General features: G+C 29.1%; 1 protein-coding gene across 2 annotated transcripts in view; it reads left to right on the top strand.

The window, feature by feature from the left end:
• The window catches only part of LOC107436851 (alpha-tocopherol transfer protein-like), a 125,641-nt gene that overhangs the window by 3,204 nt on the left and 97,760 nt on the right, over positions 1-24,677 (top strand). The window contains exon 2 of one of the 2 annotated variants that reach the window (XM_016048672.4): positions 10,166-10,252. The gene's annotated coding sequence lies outside the window, so the exon portion shown is untranslated. Of the gene's footprint in view, positions 1-10,165; positions 10,253-13,689; positions 13,831-24,677 lie in introns of those variants that run through there. The other variant, XM_071185267.1, reaches the window with a different exon arrangement.

Genomic DNA, 24,677 nt, shown 5'->3' on the forward strand with positions numbered 1-24,677 from the left:
TAGAATGTAAATAGTGTTTTTGTACTACTTACATTTTACAAAACACTATTTACATTTTAAAGCATTTATTAATAATATTTTTACTTTTAATATGACTAATTTAATACGAAATTTCTTAATTTGGAATCGAAGTGTTTCAACTTATAATGTAAGAAATAAAAGGAATTTGAAATTGTTGCAATTGTAATAAATTTAATTTCATCAATTTTTAATCTTACATTTGCAAAAAATACTTTAAATTAGCCTTAAGGCAGCAGTTATACTAAATTTTAATATTAATGACTTTCATTGCTACGATTCAAATTTCTAACTGTATTTTATGAATTTACAGTTATTTACATGAAAGAAATTCCAGGATCAATTAATTTTTTTAATTTAAGATTTCATTTGATATAATAGTAAAAAACTTCGGTTTTTAATATAATAGTAAACTAATTGAATAGCATAATAAAAATTAATTTAATTTGTTTGTTTACAAGAATTATACAATTTGATGTTTACGGAAGGGGGGGGGCTCTCTGTTAAGATGGGATGAAGAAGAAAGTTTTAACTATTGTTCAAACCTTTTTTGTCTTTTTTGTCTTGAGTGAAGATGCAGTCTATATTAGTCTTTCGAATATAAATAGTGTTTATGCACTGTTATAGATTGTTTTTACTTTTAACATAACTTATTAATTAAAAAATTTTCTAATTTGAAATAAATTTGTTTGAACTTATATTATTGTACAAGATTAACGCGATAAAAAATTGTCGCTATCACTCATTAATATTTCATAATCTTAAATTTTATCAAATTATGTCATCCTTAAATACGCGAAAATTCTTTAAATTAGCTTTAAATCAGCATATTTTTCATTTTATGTAAAAATTGATAATTTTCCTTTTTTACTGCAACTATTACAAATTTGTACCTGTATTTTATTCATTTCTGTTATTTCCGTGGAAGAAATTCTACAATCAATTGATACTTTCAGTTGAAAGTTCCACTGAGAAAAAAAATATGGTCAGAACTACCAGAATATGGTAAAATTTATTGTGTTTCTGTCTCAATGGAAACACCAAAAAGCTTGGTAATTTTTACCAAACCACTTAGGTAATGATCTAAGGAAAATTTACAATAAAATATGATTTGATAATCTGTGATAAAATTTGACAAATGTGGTAGAATTTGGTAATTTCATATTGATACCCTAGAAGAGCATGGCATAAAATCATTTATTTGGTCATTTTTCAGTTTTTCATTTTTTCACTAAATGTGTGGTAATAAGAACCACAGTTTTATAAACCAGAATTTCTGACAAACCGTTACCTAATGAACGGAAAAATTTACCACATGAATGGTTCAAAAACCATATATAACCCTATATTTTGGTTTTTATTACCAAATTTTTTCCCCCAGAAAGTCATTACCAAACAAAACGGTAATTTCACCAGAATTTTATTCTTCTTGCATTTATTATATTATAGGATTATAAAGTATTCAAATAATAATATTAGGGAGATTTCGCAATGTTAGCTTCCGCACGCTTCCGTACTTAAGATTAAACCAACTGCGCATGCTCGCGTTTATTTTAAATGCTACGTATTTGTACGTTATGTTGGCGTGATCTACGCTACAAAGACAAAGCTACGTTTATAGTTGTTAAATGTTGTTTTCTGTTGAAGCCTACCTTCGAACTTAAAACATGGACATGGATTGAGAATTTGAAGAAATGTATTGATTAAATTTAGAAATGAATCATGTGGTCCTCAACAATTGATTCGTTCAATAAAAAAATAACTTTATTGTTTATTTTTTGTTTAATATTAGTGTTGTCTTATCACTCTAGTTCCATAAGAAACTAAATATATTTATTTTAACAATACAATTTAGTTAAAAGAAGTTAAATGATCAATAGAAGTTCAGTAATATTTTTTTACAATATTATTACTTAATAATAAGCTGCACTCTTTATCCCTGAATCCATGAAAATCTATAATCAACAAATTTTTTTGGAACAGAACCGCAGTGTTGCGAAAAGAAAAGCATCTTGAATCGTATGCCAAAGCTTTAAACAGATAGTCTATAGTTTGTCTAAAATAAGAACTCCCCTAGCGATTCGTGTAGACCCGTGGGGGTGATTATGCTAACGAGGTATAACTATTTCAAGTAGGGGTGTGGGGTCATTGTTTAGGACAGGGTTTCGACTCGGGGCAACGAGAGAAAGGGAATATTTTTCTTCGGTCTACTTTGTTAGCCCTAGGGTGAAGAAAAGCTACCCTCCCTGAAATGCGCTATTCTTGTTTCCATGGCAGCAGACTGCCTCAGACTTAGTGGAGAGGGGCGTTCTTACAATCGACAAACTATATGTCCATTGAAATGTTTGTTTTTATTTTGCAGTTGAAATTAAAATAATATTATTCTACGTTGATGGGGTTAACTTATGGAGTTTTTCAAAATCTCTTATTTTTCACTTACGTAAGTTTGATATTTTTTCATGAACGCATCTACATTTCACTAGAGAGTATTTGAAATCTTACGTATGAGAGCATAGGAAGCTATCATAAATTTTTGAAATCTCCCTATTACTTCACTCAACATTTTCAAGCTTTCACTCTTAGCGAATTAGCAATCCTTAAAGTTTATTTCCCTATCTCTGGGAATAATTTCGCCAAGAAATCATGTGATTGTTGATGATCATTTGACGAAATTGCTTCTTCACTTGGTGTAGTATCCGAGCACCCTTCGCCAGGATTTTTTTCTCTGCCAGGTTACAGGAAATAGTGCGTTTACCTGACTCTCAGGATTCCCGGGTTTAATTCGGTTCTTGATCATGTTCCTCTAATTTTTCCTACACTGTAAAAAATAGATACTCAAATTTCGTTTTTGACAAAACCGTTTCATGGTATATGCTCCGAGCGAATATTTCGTCCAAGTGATAAAATAACTATCGTCATTTCTTCGAGCAAATGAATTTCATCAATAGTAAAGAAATACTTCGTCATTCTAGTTTTCCACAAAAAAAGAAGAAAAAACATAGTGCCTAATTTTTCTATTAATAATTTTATTGTGAACACGATATATCTGGGTCAATGTCACCTTTGTAACTCAGACAAATAATAGAAGAACGATAAATTACATCCATGGACTCGAACCCAGGATGTTACAGGTACAAAACCAACTCCTTGCCCACCATACATCGAAATCAACTTATTTTAACATTTAACTTTTGATCGTCTATTCTTCATCCCAGTTTCGGAATTCTAGTTAACCATCTCCCACAATGCATTACGATTAAATTTTGAGTTAAGGAAACATTTTCGTCACATATTTGAGAGACCGTGTTCCGTCATGAAACCATTTTTGTGACGAAATAATTCTCAAAATTAATAAAATACAGCTCGAGGATTGCCGAATCGTCAAAAGTGAGAGTACTATTTCTGAGAGTGTAATCAATTTTGTTATTTACTGTTATTTAGCAATGCTCTTTAGGAATTATTTTATTACAAAAAATTTTTTCCATTTGAAAAGGATGTGGGAAATATTTTTGAATTAATGCCTCGTTTTAATGTTCCTGAATTAAACGGTTCCGAGATTGCAAGCAACCTTAAGACAAACATTGTATTTGTTTTTTCTTTTGACTGACACTCTAAGGTTGATTGGTTAATCATTATTCCTACAAAGCAGAAGTCTTACAATGCCAATAGTGTTTTTTTTTAATATTGAAAATTGAGTAAAAGCTCGCGTGAAGCTTTACCAAAAAGAAATATAATCTCTTTGCTTTTATTGCAAACTTTGTTTTTTAACTTTTTTTTTAAAGTTCTCAAACACAATATTTTTTAATAATATGAAGTGCTTTTAGATTCAATCTCGATTTAAAAGGATTTTTGATGCGAACCTTATTGAGGGTTAACTATCATTGTTAAATTTAGCATTGTTAAATTTAACAATGTTAGCAATGTTAAATTTAACATTGTTTTAAACTTGCATGTTTATTTGCTAATCATTTATAAGCCTTCTTGCGGTTTTCTGACAAAGATTTGCTGCTTTGTTAAAGTCAATCTTACTTTGATACCTGCTGTCATTGTGTGGATAAAAATGAAGTTTGTGCAAAATTAAAAAGGTTATTTACGTCTTATACAATTTTAACCTTCAATAAAATTACTTAAGTTAAGTAAAGAATCATGCATTTTTAAAGTAAAAAATTATTTTTCGTTCATTTTTTTGAATTGTAAATTAGAATTGGGAAAGGCAGGATAGTGAATCTCGTATAAATATTTTTCTTATATTTCAATAAATGTTTGAACGCGAGAATATCGGAAAAATTTGTCAAACTATTTTAGAAATTAATTATCAATAATTTTTGACAAAAAATTTATATTCCTAACATTTAAATTTTAATACTATAAAAATTCAATAAATTGAATTTTTATAATTTTTTTAAATAAGATTTATTTAGGAAAAACAAAGTCAATATGATTTTTATTTATTTCCTTTTTTAAATTTTAATAATACTTTCACCAAAAAAAGTTTTGTTTTATGCATTTTCTTAATCAACAAAGCACACTGTACAAAACTCCGGATCAGTTTAGGGTTAAAAGTATTGGCTCCTTGGGTGAAACATTTTAAATAGTTATTTAATTCTAGTGATTCAGTGATTTTATAGTTAGTACTATAAAAATTCATTGAATTTAAATTTTTCTTTCATTTTTGAAATCTTTTGTGCAGTTTCATTTTTGAAAAATTTGTTAATGAATCAGAAAATATTCGATTTGAAAGATAATAAATATTATTTGTAATTACCTAATATGGAGCTAAAGGAAAATATATGATTTCTAATTTATTAAATTTACAGAGGAATACAAATGCGCAATGTAACGGCCGACCGTGTTTAAAGCGCGAGAATAAACGATTTTCAAAATTAGTACATTTTTAATGCAAAATTTATATTTGTTATAACTTGCGAAAAAACATTTGGTGCATTTCGCGTTTGTCTGGTAAAGTAAGCATCTTCGGAACTGTAAAAATACTATAAATTATGTTTTTTATATTATTCCGAAACACGTTTCAGAAACATGTTTTTACCATAATTTCCCGAATTTTTCACAGAGTAGCTATAGCCAGTGCAAATTTTGCAATGAAATAAATGATGCAAATTTTTAATCAATAAGATTGATCACGCTTTTTGAAGTATTTCTGCAAGTTTTTCACAGTAAAATTTTCATGTAAAATTGTAGGGAGAGTAAAATTTTGTTTTCTAAAGTATACAAAGCAAGTTCACTAACTCTCGAGACTTTTTAGGTGCATTTATTATTATTTTCAAAGAACTGATTTCTTTCAATAAAATTTTAAAATGTTTTCTTTTAGCGCTAGCACTATAAAATAATCCGTCTCAAATTACGGCAAAAAGTACCATAACTCAGAGTGCCTAGTACTTTTAACTATAAAATTTTACAGGACAAAAAACTGATGTACCGTAACATTTACAGAAAAACCGCTGCATCACTGTAACTCAATAAATATTACTGTCAAAATTACGGTATGAAATTTTACGGTAATTATGGATTTTACGTTAAAATAAATTGTACGGATGCTGCACTCAGGGTGTCAGTACTTTTTACTATAGTTTGATTCGGAATTTTTCAATGTAACTTTCAAATGTAACTGAAATTATTTTACAATACGTTGCGTTAACGTCGTAATAGAGTCCCCTTGCCATCAGGCTAAAAGTGGATATTTTTCATGGTTTTCCTCTCCATGAAACGTAAATGCAGGTTAGTTCAACGTAGGCTATAAAAATAAAATACGGTGTGTTAATATGAGGTAACAAGATAATTATTTTTTACCATAATTTGATCCGTAATTTTTCAATGTAAGTAATATTACATTAAAATACGCAGCTTTATTATGAGATTACAAAATAACTATTTTTCATCATAATTTGATCCGGAATTTTTCGATGTATTTTTCAAATATAACTGATAGTATATTACAATACGCTGCGCTAGTATGAGGCAACAAGATTACTATAGTTTGAAGAAAATTACGTTTTACGAGATAACTGATTCTCGTAGTTGGTATTATCATTTCCTTACAAATTGTGCAGTTCACACTTCATTTTGATAAGAAAACAAACAATATGGGTAGATATCCATGTTTTTAGTTTCCATCGATACAATAAATATTTCCATAGAACTTGCGGAATATTCCGTTGAATTATGGGAAGAAGGATGTCACGTGAAAGCCTTTTCAGCCACCTCGTGTTTCGCACCTAAACTCTATAGTTATCAAAATGGTTGGCGATTGTCTAGATTATTCTACAGATCCTAGAAACAATCTCAATAGTGAGTTTTGGATCGGAGAAAGAATAGCTGTATAATAATCATGATATATAAAAGGTTCCAGTGATGACTGATACGAATTCCTCTCCCGGCTTGCACTGACTTAAAATATCCTCAGGGGTAGACGGATCATGGGTTATAGTCCCCTTGCTGTCAGGCTAACCGTGGGGGTTTTCGTGGTTTCCGTGTAACGTAAGTGCAGGTTAGTTTAATCAAAAAGTCCTCCACGATGACTGATGGCTGATACGAATTCCTCTCCCGGCTTGCACTGACTTAAAATATCCTCAGGGGTAGACGGATCATGGGTTATAGATCCCTTGCTGTCAGTCTAACCGTGGGGTTTTTCGTGGTTTCCGTGTAGCGTAAGTGCAGGTTAGTTTAATCAAAAAGTCCTCCACGATGAAAAAATTTTCCCAATACTTAATCCAGGAGTTCTTCCGGATTGGGTTCAAAATTACAAGGATACGGAGTTGAACATTGGTAGTCTTAAACCCAAAATTGGGTGAGCTGTTCAAGGACGGTTATAAAATAAAATATATAAAAGGATATTTTACAACATTATTTGCGGTTTCCAAATTTTCGCAAACAAACAGCCCGTGAAATATTTTCAGAAAAGTTACATTGAAATGTAATAACCGTCAGAAGGCCAGTTGAGAAAGAAGTTCAATGATTGTGTACTTACCAGAAATGCCTATTGGGATTGGTCACCAAGACCATGCGGCGTGGCTCCATTGGAACTTATTCTCAAATCCCTTTCGACACAGCTACAAATTACTCTACAAAATTATCACTAAGTGCACTGCTTCAATTTTAAATTTCTTTCACTTTTCTTTAGGTATATAGAAGAACATTTCTTGAGCGAAACTGTAAGCAAAATGAACACGTGGCTTAAAATAGCATTCATAAATCTATCCTGATGGCAACAATGCCACAAGTCACTAAAATTATCCTCGTTGGCTAAAGTTAAATAGTAATTTTTAAAAATTTTCATTAATTTTCAGTGAAGCTTTTTGATTAAATAAAACTACCTAAATATGGTAGGGTAGAGTTTACCATGTTTCTGGCTGTGGGAGAACGCTAAAACTCGATAATTTTTATCGTGGTGCTTTATTAATGATATTTGTAAGATTAACAATCAAAGATGGTTTTATAATAAGTGATAAAGTTTGGTAAATGTGTCAAAATTTCGTAATCTCATCATGATATCTTAGAGACCTAAAGTCTGGTACGCGTACCCCCAGGGGTACTGGAACAGTTTAACGGAGATGCACGTTCTTATGCGAAATATCTTGCAACAAACGAAAATTTCAAAACTTTTTATTTAAAAACAAAGGTAGCCATGAAAATTTGCAATTACGTATTTTTCTATTGGATATTTTTTGCAGATTTGACAGTTAATAATTGGTGGTGTCAACAGCCAGTTGTGATTTTTAACTTTTGTGGAAATTTTTATAGTAAAAAATACATTCATTTTTCATTAGTGGTACGGAGCGTTACGAAAAGCTTAGAAAGGGTACGCAAAAGTCATAAGTTTGAAAAACACTGTCTTAGAGCATGGCATTAAAAAAATTTATTTGATTAAATTTACTCGTCAGTTTAGTATTTTTCTTTAAATGTGTGTCAATAAGAACAATAACTTTTACCATTTTTTTATGGTAAACCATTACCATGAACGGAAAAATTACCAAATGAATGGTTTGGATACCATATATTTTGGTTTTATTTACCAGAAATATGCTCCATTTTTTTTAAATTTTTTTAATAGAAATGTTATTTCCACGTAGTACTGTGATTTCACCAGAATTTTTTGTAAACTAGTAGGCGTCAGGGACGTTGACCTTAAAATACTAGTTGTAAAAAAAAGAAGAAAAAAGAACTCAAAGTTCGTTCAAAATCCCGTTCTATGGTCACAGCACTGAATATTTTAATGAGATTAGTTACGATTACGATTTAGATAATCTAATGTAGATAATGAAAACACCATGATTTTTATTTACGCAATTAAATATTTTTGTTTAGTGTGAGGTTGTGTAGTGGTATTACCGGAAGTAAATTGTAAATTAAAGAATACGCAATTTAGTTTTAAAAGATAATTAAAATAAATTGTATTGTTCTGAAAAACTAAAAAATAATAAAAGAATCCATGGTGTACAATACAAATTTTAAGAACGGATGCACTATCGCCGTATTTCATCTCTCAAGCAGCTAAACAATAACAACAAAAATGATGATATTAATAATATAAATAGAATTTTATCACAAGTTTATTATCTAATAGAGAAATAAATAAATATCAGATTTTAATTTTCATTTCACTGGGAATTTTATATTTCTAGTTTTTAAATGTAATATTACATAAAGCTTACCTGCAACAGTTTTTGTGGGTTAGGAGAAGTTAAGCACCAACAACTTAGTTTTCAATAACAAAATGGTGGTCAACACTGCGCACCGACCGCTTTACCCAGACAATCTGGTATCCTTTGATCTGAAGCTAGGTGGGCTTCATCCCGCCATTAAAGATAGAACAACAGTACTTCTCAATGAAAGCTTAGTGTTCATATCACTATGCCTGTGCGGTTATTTAGAACATAATGGAAATATTTAGCCTGAAGTTTGAAACAGAGATTAACAAAAGCATCGCGTTAAGTAAAAATTTATTTTCAAACAAGATTCAATTCGCTTTAATTATTATTTATTTAAAAATTTGTAGTGGCGTGATGATCATTTCGTTTGTGTTGCTCAATTAAAGATTTTTTACGAGAAAAAAGCAATGAAATGCAATGTCTATTTTCTAAAGAATTATATTAAAAAAGAAAAAAAAATTGCTGTATTGTCTTCAGTTGGTATTTTAATGAAAGCATATCACCGATATTGAAGTTATTGAATAATTGTGCGTAATGAATATTGTTTTCCTAGTAAAAAAAACTTTTTCTGCTTAATTTTTTAAAAAAAAAGATATTTTTTAAATCAACAAAAATTTTTAAGCACAGAATAAAGTAAGAGAGTTTCAAACACAATTTAACCGAAAAATAAATGTACGATATTTATTTATATGGTCAAAATTACCAGAATATGACAGTTTTGACCATAATAAAGCTCGGTAATTTTTACCGAAACAATTTGGTAATGATTTTGGTAAAATTAACAAAATATGGTTTTCTAACGTGTCATAATATTTAATAATTTTATCACATATACAGCATACGGCATTCGGTTAAATTTACCTTTCAGTTTTGCATTTTTTACTAAATGTGTAGTAATGAAAGTTATGATTTTGATAATCAGAATTTCCGGTAAACGGTTACCATATGATCTGGAAAATATCAAATGAATGGTTCATATATATTTTCATTTATTATATTTTTGCTTTATTAACAAAAATTACGCATTTTTATTATTTATTTATTTATTCTTTAATCACATAATATGCTTCAGACAATTTCTTTCTCCGTGCAGAAATATTTTTTTTAAAGAAAGATGTTATTAAATCTGAGAACTCTCAATTAAATAGTTCGTTCCATGTACAATTTTTTTTCTCCAAATGTAAGATATTTCCATAAGTTTCTCTAAATACTTTTGAAAAACAAACTTCTTCTGAATATTATCTAAAATATCAAAAAAATAACTAACATAGAAACAAAAAATTATTTATTGTTCATAATTCTAAAAAATACACTTTTATAAAACACGTTATGCATTTAGTATTGTTTTTAATAAGATAAAATAACACTATTTATTTTAAAATATGAATTGTGCTGAACGTTTCGGTTCAGAAAAATAAAGAAATATTTTTGTTTTAGATAAAAGGCATTATGTGGTGAATATGTTTTCATCTTATTTTTAGGTTTCAGTGCCTTCTTTAGAGGGGTGCTTATCTTCGAAAGAAGATTGGTTTCAGATTAGAAAGAACTTTCTAGATTCCTTAGGACAGGTATGAAACGAAATCTTTTATGACCTACAGAATAAAAAGCAAACAATTTAGTGATATGTCTTAGATGAACTGTAATGGGTGATAAGGGTGGAGAACGGAATGTCGTTTGACCGGGGAACTACCCCGCTTTGTTTGAAAGGGGGTAATAAAGGGAATAGATATTTCTTCTTTCTTTACTGATTCTACAGTAAAAAAAAATCATAACCTATTAAAGGTTATTTATAATTTAAATAAATGAGATATTTGTAAATGAATAGGCAAATAATATAACTATTGTGTTTCCGTATTAAAGCAATTTGAAGCAAGCGAGCACTATCAACAGGTAAAAAAAATTACTTTAAACTCTGAAAGTTTGTATTCGTTAGATAATCTACGTCACAGAGAATAGCGTTTACGCACTTCTGTCACTGCCACGATTTCTTTTAAGAAAATGAGTTTTAAACGTCTTTATTTGAACGCAAGATATAATGAGTTACCGAATGTTTTTCTAGACTTTACGATCACACAGAAAATAAGATAGAGAAATAAATGAATCAATGTGCCGTTGTCTTTGAAAACGGAATAAGTTCATTTGAAAAGTGGTACAAGTCCGAGGCTTATAAGCGTTAGAGATCGAATCAATTTAAAATATTGGGAAAGGTTAATCGATTTGGGTGATGTTTTTTAACGCTACAGTTCGATGAAAAATCAAAATGTATCAAATGATTGTAAAATTCCTCCGACCGGTCTGTGTAGGGGTCAGGGAACTGCCCTTGCATCAGAAAGGTTTTGGGTTCGAATGCCGGGCAAGGCATGGATGTTCTTCCATTCTCTGTTCTATCTGTCTTTACTGTGGGAACAACGTTGGATCACCTAATATGGTGTCCCTGAAAGAGTGGCCAACAAATCTGCCATTTTATTACCTGTATTGACGAAAGGGCATTCCACAGGTGGGCTTTGGAAGAAAAAATTCTAAAATTCTCAAAAAATAAATACGCGTTTTTGTATCACTCCAAAAATAAAGGCTCAAATAAATAATGCAACTTTTTGTTTAATAGTTGGGGTTGCACTTTTCATAGTAACAGAAGCTCCCCTGATTTATCATAAAATATGTAATTTTTAATATTCTAATCACCATAATCAATAATATAATTATCGATTTGTTTATTAGCTCTAATTATTAATCAAGCTCCGAAGAAAGACTCAAAAATTGATAATACACGTGCGAGGTATAGAGATTTGAAATTGCTATATTATTAAACTTTTCGTTGAAAGTAGGGAGTTAACCATAAATTTAATGAGGTATGGTTTTAACTATTCAAGCCAGTAAAAGGGTAGAAGTTATTGTTACACTTAGTGCTTAAGCCTGAAGTTACGGAAATAATTAATCTGAATAAACGTTTTTGCTAATGCCGTGTAGCTCACTTAATCAAAAGATAATTTTATAAAAAAATAATGATTTATAATTTTTAGCATTAAATTTAATAATTATTAAAACATTTTTAAATTATAAAGAGCCAAAACTTTAAATTGTTTTAAAACTGTGTAATTTTTTTAATATTAAAATGTAAAATAAATATGTGAAATAGTTCCCAATCACCAAAAAAGTTTAATTTTTATGATAATTAGGTTTTTTTTTAGACTGTTAGTTCCAACTATCAGATACAATTCAGCTGATTTTCTTTAGACAAATTTTAGACATTTGTGTTTTTAGTTTATTTTTTAACTAGCATTAAACAGCCGACCCATTTTTTTAACGGATTTTAGACATTTGTGTTTTATTTTTTTTATTACCAGCATTAAACAGCAGACCCGTTTTTAAACATATTTTAGATATTTGTGTTTCATTTTCTTTTATTATCAGCATTGATCAGACGACCAATTTTTAGATAGATTTTAAACATTTGTGTTTTCTTTTATTTCACTACCGGCATTGAACAGTCGACCCATTTTTGCCTTTACGACTTTTAATTTTCAACTCTGTAGCTTTGTAATTTTGATCCCAACCAAAAAAGACGAGGAAGCTCCTGGATCAATCAATGGGACAAACGAGCTTTCATGTAGGTCTCTTTGAGGGAACTAACCCGTGTTTGTGTTATAGTGCGGCTTTGAGGAGAACTCCTCCAGTCTGAAATTCTGGGGCTGTCTGCTGCTATGGTAACAAGGGAGAGCACATTTCTATTGGGAGTGAAATGGACGAAAGAAGGTGTCGATTGGTTTACTCAAGACAACCTACGCTAAAATTAAGACAAAACTATTCACCCCACACCCCTATTCGAAGCGACATTTCCTCGTAACCATAGTACCAGCCGCAACGCGAGACATATGTCTGGAGGAGTTCTCCTGAGAGCCGCACTATACATTTAGAGGAAACACACCAAAACCTCCCACAGTTACCCCAACGGCAATGAGATTCTAACGCATAATCCGCCTATCACTCAGGATATTTTACAGGCTGTAGTCCAGAGTTGAATTCTTATCGACCAGGCATCGACCTGGCATCCATCTTATCGACCTGGCATTCGAGCCGGGGTTGGGAAGCGAGCGCTTTATCCCTTGTAAGCAATAAACATTTCTGTTTTTGCTTTAAAATTAAACTAAGGAGGTTCCACTCTTTAGTTTAATTTTAAAACACGAAAAAGTTTACCATGCTTCTTGCTCTCTCCATCCATTTACATTTGGTACGAATAAATAATAGAATTTTTTCATATATACACAATTTTCAGTGTTTGTAAGCAAAACAAGTTTAAGTCCTTTTTTCTAACGTAAAATTACCTACATTTCATCCTATACATATACACTACATTTTAATGTGTAAAAATAAAAACGCAAAAGGTAAGAAAATAAAAAAATACAAACTAAGTGGCAAAATAGGAAAAAAAAATAAAAAACGGAGGCTGTGCACCCGAGTTAATTAAACCAGAATGTGGCAATAAAAGTTATGTTAAATCACAGTGATATTTCCACATTTTTTAAAAGAATTTTAATTTATTAACAAATAACTTTCAAAAATCAGAATAAAATTTTTGATGTAAGAAAATAAGTGCTAATGCTAATTAAAAATAAACCTTTCTCAAATTTAAAAAGCTACTATAGGAGAAGTATTTAAATTGAACATTCCATAAAACTAATTTTTTTGGCTTGCGTTCTGCGTTAAATATTTTAGAATTTTACAAGTAAATCGAATAAGTGCAATGTTCTAAATGACTCATGTCCCTCAAACCTCTGATTTGATTCAGATTCTACTTTCTGATATATTCCTGTTTAATATTTTTTTTGCTTTCATAAATGTCTCATTTATGTCCTTCAATAAAGAAAAAAAAATAAAGTAGATATCAAGGGCAATTTTTATCAACACCGGATGGCAACGCAGATGGTTTCTCTCTGAGAAACAACAAAACAGATGGCATTAAGAAGTCTTTGTTTAAAAACGCGCCGATACTTGAAACAGGTGACCCAACCGCAATAACAATGCCCTAGAATTGAGTTTTTTGTAGTCACATGGACGACTAATTACCGAAGAGATAACAGATATTGATTAATTATTAAATTTTTTTTTTTTATTCATCTACTTTTGAAATATTTTCACAAGAAAGTCAGTAAGTAACGAACATTTTTTCCCACGTGAAATCCTTCTCTTTGGTCTATTAGTTAAGTAGAAATATTTCTGTTGTCGAATTTATTGCGTCGTGGTGTCAAACTATGTCTCGTTTTTATTGTTATCCGTCTAGTTTTGTCAATATTGAGATTAAAAGGTCGGATTAGAGAGACAAGTGGTGTAATTTGCATGTAATTTGTTGCTAATCTTACATTTATGTTCAAAAATTTTTAATTGAAAAAAAATATTTTTCATTTATTTTTAAAATTTGTATTCCGTAAAAGTACAATTTTAATTTAACATTTAAAACGTCAAAAAATCTAAATTGGAAATTTTACGCTAATTTGAAAATATTCTACGTCTTCCTGTCCTATTCATTTATTTATTAATCACATCTTCCTTATAAATTCATGATTTATTCGTTATATTTGTTTATTCCCTGTCACGTTATAGTTAATTCCTTGTTTGGTCTTCAAGACCGGGGTCAAGGTATGAAAGGGCAACGGCTGAAGGACAACACGGAGCCTATCACGAAATAAGCGATGATCAGTCGTAATGAAATTATAATTTTGCTTTAAAAAAAAGGTTAATTTTTGTTGTAATTGAACTGAACATTTAAAAAGATAAATTAATAAGTAAAGTTAAGTACTGAACATGATAAGTGAATAATAAGTAAAGTTAAATGCTGTAAAATGGCAAATTGTCATTATCCTGACTGTCATTTTCCTGCTTATGAATGCCATCAGTTACCAGAAATTTGTTTAAACAGTATAATGTAAAGAGGGAAAGCAAATATTAACCTAAGATTGTAATATGCTTGTATGTAATCAAAATTATTGATTTATTTAATAATTGATTATTATACACAATTTTATTCAGTACATATCAACAATAAAAACATTTTTGATTCTTTTAACAGTGGATAAAAGAATTAATTTAAACAATTCATGATCCATATAACACAAACGCTTTAGGTTATTTTTTTTCAGAACACAGATAGTTAAAATATAAAGGATAAGCTAAGAACATCACTGTACAATTTAATTCTGTCATAGTCCTTAAAATTGACTTGGGTGTATAAATTAAAGAATGTAATAAAGCTGTAAAACAAAATGATTTGAAATGATTAGGTTATTATAAAACATGGGGCATAAAAGCAATCAAGGAAAAAAAAAACTGAGAAAAAAGAACGAGAAGCTGAGAAGAAACTGTATGTTCAAATTGTTCACAATAATTATTTTTGGAATTTATTTACATGAAAAGTTAAAATTAACTTTTCAACCTTGTCTTTTTGAGTTTCTTAAGTTGAGTTACTTACTCTTAGCTTAAAACGACTGTTTTCTTAACTTCTAACTTAATATGTCATTTTCCAAGCATTCAAAATTTGGTGAATTCCTATTTTAATTTTTTTCTTAAACAAATGTCAATAAACTACACTGCTATCTGTAAGATATTAATAAATGTAACTAAATAAATATACAAAAAAAATTTAGATTATTTTGAGGACTTTAAATTTGAAGAATTTTTTTTTCCGAATTGTCATGTTTCCAAAGAATCACCCATATACCATAATTTTCATGTAGGCAACAGCACTGTAAATTCTGGATCAAATTACGGTAAAAAGGACCAGCACTCAGGGTGCGGATACTTAGAGTCAGTTATTATAGGAATATGTTACGGAACAAAAAGTCTAATATAATGTAATTTTTACAGTGATTATTACTTTAAAATCATACTATCTAAATAAATATTACTGTAAAATTGCGGTATAATATTTTACGGTAAAAAGGATTTTACATATGATTCACCCAAAGTGCCGGCGGTACTTAATACTGTAATTTTTTCTCGAATTTCTTACATTGAAAATGACTTTGTGTATTTTGCTTTCATTGTGTTTCGATTCCAGAACCTTCTTAAATACTATCTTTCATATTCGATTCTGCAAATTATTCGCAAAATAGCATCATTTCCTATTACAGCGGATCCTTCGAAAAACAGCCTTAAGATAATCGCGGTCTCCGGTTTGATTATTGAAAAAAAATTCGGGACCCTTTATGAAATTTTCATAAACCTTTTTACTACTTTTAAACAAACGTTTGGTATAGTTATTAAGTATAAAAAATTTAGTTTTTCTAACTAATTGTGATAAAAATTATTTTCCCCTTGTTTAGGCTAATTCCCTTGTTTAGGCACCAAAAACAGATAGTAAAATTTGGTTGTTGAGATAGCAAAATTTGGCTTTTATCAGACATAAATCCCAGAATCAGCCTCTTAATAATCTTACGTATCTCAGAATCGAAGCGAGGACTCGGATTAAAATTCTCCGTTCTCAAGCGAAGATACTCTAGCATTTTGTTAAGTTAACATTAACATTTTGTTCACTTACATTTGTTAAGACTCTCTCGTTAAGATACACAAACATTTTTGTAGTGATGAAGATGAGCTTTCTTTTTTTTAAATTTTGTTTTGAACAATATTGAATTTATTTCCTATATCTTTGATTTTGAGTCTTCGAAATTATTGAAAAACAGTTCGGGAACCGTTATGAAATTTTCATAAACCTTTTCACTACTTTTAAACAAAAGCTTGATACAGTTATTAAGTATAAAAAATGTAATTTTTTTAATTAATTATGATAAAAATTATTTTTCTCTTGTTTAGGATAATTCCCTTGTTAAGGCACCAGAGACAAATAGCAAAATTTGGTTGTTGAGATAGCAAAATTTGCCTTTGAACAGACATAAATCTCAGACTCAGGCTGTTAATAATCTTACGTATTAGATTATTACGTATCAGGCTCGAAGCGAGGACTCGGATTAAAATTCTTCGTTCTCAAACGAAGATACACAAGCATTTTGTTAAGTTAACATTAACATTTTGTTCACTTACATTTTGTTAAGACTCTCTTCTTAGGATACACTAACATTTTTGTAGTGATGAAAATGAGCTTTCTTTTTTTTAAATTTTGTTTTGAACAATATTGTATTTATTTTTCCTATATCTTTGATTTTGAGTCTTCATACGCGCTATCTAAGTGCTATCATATGCTTGTACAAAGGAAGAATTTACTTATCAAAGGAATAACTAAAAGAATTCAGATTGGTTTACGTCATAATTAAATATCACGNCCAATAAGAACATTGGTAGAATTCTTCTACATAAGTACAATACTATGTCTTTGATGATAAAATACTATGTCTTTGATGATAATATATTATGTCTTTGTGCTAGAACATTGTGTTCATTGGCGAGCGAGCGCAGCGAGCCATGGTTCAAGGCGTGAACCACATAAGATTGCGTAGCAATTCTCGGGGGTTTGCGAGCGTTAGCGAGCAGGGGGCGGAGCCTCCTAGTATTGTTTTTATTTTTCCTATATCTTTGATTTTGAGTCTTCATACGCTATAAGCTATCTAAGTGCTATCATATGCTTCTACAAAGGAAGAATTTACTTATCAAAGGAATAACTAAAAGAATGCAGATTGGCTTACGTCATAATTAAATATCACGTTTACAACACATCTGTTTTTTTTAAAATTAATACAAAAAAAGCATCTATCAATCGCCATTTTTAATTTTACCTAGTCATGCGATGACTTCAATCGTCAGTAGCGTAGTTAAAATGTGTTATCAGATGCTATCATGCGTTATCAGAAAATCAATTGTATTGTTTCAAAGATGAAAATAGTTATTGTTTTCTTCAACATTAATAAACATAATTGGTTATCCATTTAATTAGCATAATTTGCTATCTACTTATTTGTATGGATTGATCTCTTGTATTAGAGACAGCGGAGATAGCACTGTTCAAGCTGCAGTTGAGTGTAGAGAGACTAGCAGAAAATAGTCGAACAATTTTTTATCTAATGACTAGATTTTAACGTACTATAAAGCTATCTTAATTGTTTAATAGATTTATCGCAAATATTCTAATTAATTAGTACTAAATATTAATTAAAATACGGAATCAGACAAAAATTGAATCTTCTCTGAATATGCATGCATTTTTTTCGACAAATTTGAATTTTTTACCATTAATGCGAGAAATTTCACTATCTAGAATTAATTATAGTTTCACTAATTAAATCAAGAAAGCGGTCAAAAGTTTGAAAACTTTCATGACTTCCATTTTCGGTCGTATTCCTAAAACTAATTGCGCACTTCAAAAAAAAAAGTTCTTGCACTTATTTATGAAACTCGTTTATCCAGAATTAGTTTAATGGAAAAAATAATTTTTAATAAATATTCATTGAAGTTTCTTTTAATAATAGTCTAAATTTTTTTTGGCTGTTTAATATGCAAATTTTGTATAATTTTAAACTATGATATTTCAAATAACAAAATATAAAATTCAATCGAACTTTGTCCAAAGTGTATATTTTTTATGAGAAAAGAAAAATTGAAAGTCGACTTTTTTGAAGTTCTATAACTCAGAAACTGTTTTTAGGGGTCTGTTCAGACATTTTGTGAAAGATCCTGTTTTTGTGAAATTGTGAAAAAACTACTCATAATTTATGAATAAAAAATAAGCGTTAAGTTGCATTCTTTCAACAAGGGTCCTGCTTTTGTGAATTTGTTCAAGTAGGGTTCTGTCATTGCAAAAATTGCTGAAAACCTTTTCAAAAGGTTTTTGAATTGTAAATAAATTCAAGATTTTGCTCAACAATTGCTGCTACTAAATTAGAGTTGCAACATATAAATATTTGGTATTTAGCTTGTACTGCTCAACATAGAATATTCATTTCGGACGAATAATGGAAACAAAATCACTCACATTTTTAATAATTTCAATTGACATATTTTAAATAACACAACTTAGTAGTATATCACTTTTAATGTGTTATGCATTAAATTAACTTAAAAAATTCTTAATTTCGTAATATTTTATTTAAAAAATAGCTTGAAAATTTTTTTTATTTACATAATATTCCATTAATTAATTTTATGAATAAATATAAATTGATCAATCGTTTGTTTGCGCAAAAAATATTTAATATCAGTAAGAATGTGCACACGATGTTTGTAACAGTAGAAATATTTTTTTAGAATACTACATTTGGAATTTAAACTTAGAGAAACTTAGTTTGTTTCGAACTGTCTTTCTTTGTTTCCCCCCCCCCCGGGAAGGGTTTATTCGATTAACAAAACAATAATGAAGATAAACAAATTTGTGAGGGGACCGATTAAACGATAAATTATTTTGTGAAGGGTCCGTTTTTATGGAAAGATATTTTGTGAAGGGTCCGTTAACGAACCCTAATTTCTGCTAAACAGACCTCTGGTGTGAATTCAGAAATTATTCAACCGATCCAGGACTGATTGTTGCCCAACTCTAACCCTAGAAACAAATTCATCTCTAATCCAGACTAGGATTTAAAAAAAAATGAAAAGTGGTAGTTATTAGAAAAAATTCTAATTAGTTCATTATTAATGGTGTAATGACAATCATGGGCATTGTCATGGACATTAATAATAACAAAAAAAAGTTTTTGGTATAGTTGTTTATGAGTATTGATAAAGGTTCTAACTATCAGAATCAGCCGTAGATTGCATGACTCTAATCACTGTAATTACTGTCTTAACAGCATAATCAAGTGTTATTCTTTAGATAAAACTGTTACATGTTTGTAAATACTCACGAGACGGTTTTGATAAACACTCATAGACAAGGTAATTCAAACAATGTTTTTCTTTTTCCAAAAAGTCCCTTTATGTTAGTTTTCGGACAACGTTGTTTGTTAAATAATAGTACCAAAACTTTGATAAGTGGCGTATTTTCCGTAGAAAACATAGTCCATTATCTTGTATACTCTGTCGAAAATTTTGTATATGAGCATGTTGAAAGGTTTATATATTAGCAGATATCATGTTATAAAATTTGCATCATAAATTTTGAAAAGTGTGTGCTTTAGTTAAATAAAATTTAAAAAAAAATACTTATAAAAACTTTAGTATGATGATGTACAGTGCGCAAAATAGAAAAAATTTACCACCCTGAATAACTTTTGATCGAATGATCGGATCTTCACACTCCAGAACTCAAACTTAAGGAATCAAGTGGGTGACTTCAAATATACTAATTAATTAGTGCAGACGATATTTTAAGTTACAGAATCAGACCCAAAAAACGTATTCCCCCGAGCACACCTTTATTTTGTTGACGGATTCGGATTTCTGACCCCAAAATGTCTGGGGAAGCCGCAATCTTGAAAATATGTTTTCCATAGTTTGTTCATGAGAACGGTCCAAATTTGGACAATGATGTAAATTTAAATTTTTTGCGTATTTCGCCATATCTTGAGAACTTTTTAAGCGAATTGAAAATTTTTTGCAAGCAATTATAAAATTAGTTTATCCAAAGATAATTCCATGCAAAATATCACTTTTAGTCAATATTTATTTTTTTATTATTTTATTTAATAATAGTCGAAAAATTTTGAATTGTAAGGTATAAAATTTTTTGGACTCATCACATCATTTTAAGGAATGTAATTTTAAATGGCAAAATACAAAATTTGAACGAACTCGATCAAATAGTCCCTGAGAAATCGAATATTTTAAAAAAACCATATTTTGAAAATTCCATTTCTCAGGAACTATTCATCCGATTTCTCTCAAAATTTTTATTTTGTCATGTAAAATTGCATCCTTTAAAATGACTTAAAATATTTATATCTTGCAATTCAAAGTTTTTTCTGTGTTTCTTCAACTTTCTTTTTTGTTTAGGGTTGTTTAACACTAAATTCAGAGAGATATTACACCTCAGTTTTTGCAGTGTAGATTTCCATATATAGCTCTGTTTTTGACGTTATTTGAGCTCTTTTCACATCATTTATCTTTATGCAGTTGACTTTTACTTAAAAAATAGTTTAATTTCATTGTAACACTTTTCGATGATTTTTAAAAATAAAATATTATTACTGATAATAAAGCTTTTAACATATTAAAAAGTAAAAAAAAAAATACTTCTATTAGTACCTATAATCTTACACGCGTCGATATGGTTAGAAATTGACATGACAATGAAATATGGTCAGATAACGAACGAAGTGCTGTCTAACGTAGAGACCTTGGCATATTTCAGTTTGCGTCAAATTCTGAATAATCTACTGAAAAAGAACAACATATTGAGCTTCATGTTTGGAAGTTTATCACTTTTAGTCAAAATAAGTAAAAGATACAATACTTAGTGCGACTGTATTTTAGATAGAACGTTCTAGAAAACTTGGAGTAGATTAACCTTCATAATGACCTTAATAGTTCACGTGAAGATAATTAATTGTTTTCAGTAAGATCGCTTTCAGTATTTTATTGATAAATATTTAAGAGGGGATTTAAGTAATTACTTTTGTTTCAGATAAATGAAGGTTGAATAATTTAATAAAGTTTAAATAGTTTAAAGCAGTGTAGTACGAGAACCGCTTGGCTATTGTTATTATTTATTCATTTAATGTTTTTTTGTGAAAAACCAATGTCCTGGTTATCTTAAACTATTAAATTGGAAGCTGGTCCTGATTTCGCTTATTAACCTACTTATGTATATGGAGAAAAAAAAATTCTAGTAAAATTATTCTACTGCATGGAAATGGCATTGCTGGTAAAAAGACAGACAAACAAACCCATAATATACGGTATTTAAACCATTTATTTAGCAATTTTTTTCGTTCATATGGAAACGGTTTTCAAGAAATCCAGTTTTCAAAATAATAATGCTTACTACTGCAAATAAATTGCTTTTTATGCAATGCTTTAAGATATCAAGAGAAAATTACCAAATTTTACCCCATTTACATATTGTTAAACCATATTTTATTGTTAATTTTGCCAACATCATTACCAAAGCACTTCGATAAAAATTACCGTGTTTTTGGGTGTTCCCATAGAGCCAGAAATACGGTAAATTGTATGACATTCAGGTTATTTTTAACATACTTTTTTTTCTCAGAATACCTTAAGTATGAGTTAAAGATTGAAGATTTTTTTTAAAATAATAATTTTATGAGGATATTCAAGTAAATAAATTCCATCTATTTTTAAATATGGTTGAACCCCGCTATCATATATGGCAACGTTACTTTTAAAAAGTAACGAGTAAAAGTACAAGTATTTTTAAAAAAAGTAACGAGTAAAAAGTAAAAAGTTCTTATTTTAAAAAGTAACGAGTAAAAAGTACAAGTGAAAGTACAAGTACTAACAAAAAAAAGTAACGATTTAAAAGTACATTTCTAGGAAATTGAAAATTCAAAGTAACGTAAAATTTTATTGAATAATATTCTTATGTTCTTAAATGTTTTTGCAAAATTGTTATTATTTATTTAATTATTTTTAATTTTGAAAGTTATGGATATTTATTTACAGTGCACTCCCGATTATCTGGGTTAATCACCGGGACGGGTCGCACGGACAATCGAAAATCACGGATAATCCGAAAACTCCATTTTATTAAAGAAAAAATGAACATCAGTACAAAAAATATAGAAATTACTTACTGTATGCTGTATATACTGCATGCTGTATATAATCAAACTAGGAATTTAACATTTACTGCTTAAAAAAATGTGTAATGCGTCTTTGCTTCTGCTGTTTGTTCTTCTCTTGCCGTATATTGACACATATTTTACTTACCGTAGTAATGTCACCGTAATCAAATCCTCGTTCTCCCATATAATCAATCTAATAAAGTTTCCGCAGATTGTAGAGCAGCAGAATCAGGAATTGTATTTCCCTCATTTATTACTACTTCTGCATCAGTACTATCATCACTATTTGATTTAACAACACAGTTAGTAACAATTTCCTCATCTGTTAAATACTGGAAGTCAAGCTCACATACATCACTTTGAAACGAATCATCTAAATTTTCCTCATCAAGAATCTCTAAACCTACGATTTCTTTTCTTTTTTCAAAAATACTGTTATCATATTCTTCAATATCTGAAGAAGATTGTTCATCAAGCGGTATGATCTTTCTCCACGATCGTGATAACGTAGACGATTTTACCTTTGACCATGCTGCTAATATACGGCATCCAATAATGAATATTGCTTTCAAAAAGTGTTATAACTTCATGACTTACTATTGCAGCGATTATTATCAATAAAAAACATTAGATTCATATTCTGTTAATAAATGGCGAGACTGGTTTGACAAGATTTCTATTCATATCAACATATATTTTACATGCATGATAATCTTGAAAATGTTTCTCTTTAAAAAAAATTTTGTGACTCCGAAAGGAGCACGGATAAACCGCAAACCGGATAATCCGCTCACGGATAATCGAGAGTGTACTGTATTTTTAAATTCAGAAGTGTATTATAATATAATTTTATAATATAATCGTATAATATAATTTTGAAATCAAATATAATTTTAATATCAAACTTTTTATGGATTTGCACGAAAAAGAAATTTTATCTATTGATTTTAATTTTTAGTTTATTATTTTTATTTATTTAAATTACCATTGATTTAAAATTGTTTTACTCTTTAGAAACGCGTTTTAAAAGCACAAACATAAACAAAGCAAACACGGGGTTTCTGATAGCTTTGTGATCTTTGAGCTAGTAAAAAATAATTGAATGTGCAGTATAAGTTGAAACAGAAGGTATTTAAACACGAAGTTAGCTGTGAATGCATATATATTGCACATTAATTTTATAAATCAAAAAAACATAAGCATTTTTTTTAAATTTAATTTTTTTTTTTTTTAGAAAGCTTACCGAGTTTTAGAAAAAAGTAACGATTTCATTCGATATTTCCGTTACAAATACTTGTACTTTTTCCCTAAAAAAGTAACGAAAGTGCAAGTAAAAGTACTAAAATTAAAAAGTAACGAAGTACAAGTAAAAGTACGTACTTTTTACTTGTACCGGCGGTACAAGCAACGAAAGTAAAAGTACTACCATCTATGCCCGCTATAGTGAACCAACTATTGATACAGCAATATGTTCACAATTAACGATAGTTCACTGTATCCGAAATCTATGAAAATATTTTGAGTGGTATTGTTAGAAATAATGATTGCAATAGTAAATAATTTGCTTTAAAAATCATTTACTACTTAAATATGCAGAATTTAAATAAAACGAAGTTTCTTGGAATATTTTCCTATGAAATTTTTAATCGGAACGTTACATAACGTTTGAAATATTCCCATATGATGAAGTCGTTGTATCCCAACAACGAATATTTTAGATATCTAACTATTTGATTTCCATCATTTTTGACGAAGGTTGCAATTTGAAGTTGTAATTTCTTAGAAACTAATTTGAGCTTTCATGTGCCTGTTCTTAGAACCATTATTCATTTCAGTAATCAGCATCAGTAATTATTCAGTAATCAGCATTGCTCAAATTAGTGAAATATCTCATTTTAAACACTATAATTTGGTTTATTTCATTTCTAATCAAAATTTTTAATCATCTTTTAAATTTAACACATAGACCAAAAATTTTGTATCATTTGTTTAAATAATTTGGAAAAAAAAATTGTGTCTGTTATAAATGAACTACCAATTTATCAACTCTTCGCAATAAGGGCAGGAAACAAAATTAGTTAAATAAAAGTTCGGTTAAATAGCAGCAGGCCACTAAAGCATTCACTACAATCTAGATTTCACTATATCCCGAATTAATTACAGCGGGTTATAATTAATTAGTTATTATTAATAGTTATGACAAATTATTATAATTCTTATTAATTTTTATGATTTTTATTAATTATTATGACAAATTATTATTACTAATTATTATAACAAATTATTATGACAAATTATTTTTATTGGTAATTATTACATATTAACAATTGTTATTAGTTATTAATAATTTTTATTGTTAATTTTCAATAAA

This window comes from Parasteatoda tepidariorum, chromosome 9 (assembly GCF_043381705.1).
Source record: "Parasteatoda tepidariorum isolate YZ-2023 chromosome 9, CAS_Ptep_4.0, whole genome shotgun sequence".
In the NCBI taxonomy this organism is placed as follows: domain Eukaryota; kingdom Metazoa; phylum Arthropoda; class Arachnida; order Araneae; family Theridiidae; genus Parasteatoda; species Parasteatoda tepidariorum.